The sequence below is a fragment of the Palaemon carinicauda genome, chromosome 11 (genome assembly GCF_036898095.1).
Source record: "Palaemon carinicauda isolate YSFRI2023 chromosome 11, ASM3689809v2, whole genome shotgun sequence".
In the NCBI taxonomy this organism is placed as follows: Eukaryota; Metazoa; Arthropoda; class Malacostraca; order Decapoda; family Palaemonidae; genus Palaemon; species Palaemon carinicauda.
Genome location: NC_090735.1, coordinates 139,560,156 through 139,562,655, shown reverse-complemented (window position 1 = coordinate 139,562,655; position 2,500 = coordinate 139,560,156). Strand labels below are relative to the sequence as shown.

At 42.0% G+C, this 2,500-nt stretch overlaps 1 protein-coding gene across 11 annotated transcripts in view; it reads right to left on the bottom strand.

Moving 5' to 3' along the window:
* The window catches only part of LOC137650248 (probable glutamate receptor), a 514,807-nt gene that overhangs the window by 476,750 nt on the left and 35,557 nt on the right, over positions 1-2,500 (bottom strand). The window lies entirely within an intron of this gene.

Here is a 2,500-nt window from a genome sequence, read left to right as displayed (position 1 = left end):
TTATAAATATATATACATTTATATATAAATATGTATATATATGTGCATATATATAAATGTATATATATATATATACATATATATATATATATATATATATCTGACGTAGGTACTGTTTGAAGAACACTAATGAAGATTTAGATTTCCATCTTGTGTAAGCCTGTATGCCTGCAAAGGACATAGATTGGAAAAAATTTAAGGAAGAGGCAACTTTTCTAAGGTCATTACCTGCTGGAATACTTTCCAGGTCAGCCTTTCTGATGAAGTAGGTGAGTTTTGACCCGAGCCGTTTTAGAGAAAGATTAGATCCTGTCGACTCCGAATTTTCTATGAGCCGTGAGGGCGAGAAAATCATGAGCTGAAGGGTTTCCGTTATCAAAGAGAAAGCGAAGACAGTCGTGTGTTGAACAACCTGGGACGGCACTGAAGATGGTAGAGGGATCTGGAGGGGTCTGAGTTCTAGAACAAGAGGGCCAATTGGGAGCTACCAGAGCTGCTGTTCCCCTAAAAGTCAGCAGTTTCTTCAGTACTGTATTAGACAATCCAAGGTGGTAAATTCAAATAACATCCTGACTAGGTCGGCAGCAGCTGCACCTGAGGCAGCAGCAGCCCATGCCTAGGGCAGTATTAATTCTAGCGACCAGGCTGTATGAACTGAACTTACATTATCTTTACGAATGTCGACACAATAAGACAGAGACATTGGCAAAGTAGGCTAAAGAGTGAACGATCCTCTAGGGAAACAGACCATGGGTAAAGGGGAAAGGTACAGGTTAGTAGAGGCCAGTAGATAAATGAATCAGCCAAAACTCCTTGTTGTTAACATCAAATCAAGAGAAGGGGGATTAGTCCTTTAAATAATGAGAGCCATATAACACGGCTAGGATACCATGATTCGTAAATTCAAGGGAAATGCTGACAACTAGGAGGTATTCAATCAACCAACTTTAGAGGAGAATGTTCCTCAGCTATGGAAGAGGAAATAGACACAGATGACTAGCCTAAGGCCTCTCATCTAATGAGAGGAGAGAGGGGTACCCACAACTTACTTACATCCTAAGCTAGAACAACTCAAGCCGGCAGGATCAGAAATATGGCTAAATGGTAAGTATGTCAGGCAGGGAGATTCCGTCCAGGCATAGGAGTCAAGACTCCACAGCAAGTGATACTTAGCTTAGGATGAGGAGCTGAAGTCATAGACCAGGCAACTGCTAAGGCAGCAAAGGAGAGCCCAAAAGGGATTCTAGTTTCCTTGCCTAGATAGGGTTAAGCCATAAAACAACCACTGTGCAGGCTAGTCTAGCTTATATAGCAGTTGAGGGATACTCGAAAACTAGGGAATGCAGACTAGATAAAGGAATCTAGATAAAGGAATTGTAGTTCCAAGGACAGTGAAAAATTTATGGCCTAACTAGGAGGAGAAGGGACAACTAAGAGAATTAATCCAGGTAATGATCAATAACTCGTCAACCCAGAGCCAGACTAGATGACCCACAAGTTATCCTGTCCATCTATAAAGCAATTGAGGATACCTCAAATGCCAGGGAAACCTAGACTGTAACGGAACTAGGTTCCACAGCAAGCAAGGCAAGACTAGCAGGGCAAGGAGGTGGAGGGAAGGGGAAGGAAGGGAGACTCGGAAATTGGTAAAGCAGCAGAATAGGAAGGCCTAACTGTAACATTAGAACTATTGAATGTCATTCCAAGGGATCTACAGTAAGTAGGCAGAGAGAACGAATCCTTACAACAGGCTGTCAGCATACCAAAACACTAAGAAAGCCTAGCAAATGGGCAGGTCCACACGAAAGGAAGGTCTACTGTCAATATTAAAACAAGATTGATTTTGTTCTATGGGATCAACAGAGTGTAGACACAGAGAACAAGTCCCCACAACCAGTGCTGCCTAGCCAGACACTAAGGCTAAGTAGATAAGTGAAATACTGTCACCCAAAGACAACTGTAAAACCCCATCCACTGCTCCCCAGAGAGTGCCTTCAGGGCTGCAGCTCCCTACTATGATGTATCAATAACAAAGGAGGGGTGGCGGCCTCAACAGAACCATGTGGTTACATTGTAGACGGTGAGGGTGCATTTGTACATATTAGCCAGTCTTGGCCAAGGGCTAAGTGTAGGGGTTAGCCCAAATCAAGACTGATAAGAAATCCAGACTGATAAAAGGCAAGCATGCAAAAATTGACAAAAGTCTAACCCATAATCATACCACAGTTGTAAAAGAATATATTTAACACACTTTTACAAGACTAGGTAAAAATTAATATGAAATTGTGAGCGATTTGGAGACATGAGCCGCTGGCTTTAGCCATGCTTCCGGCATGGACAATTAACGGACACGTAGCACAAAAACACAAGGGTGGAGATGCAAAATTTTCTATCCCAAAAGGAATTGGTACTCAACTTAAGAGATGAGGAAGAAGCAAAAGCATCCATGGTCTCAAAAACACTATGAAAAACTTGAAAACAAGCAGAAACTCAATTCTGT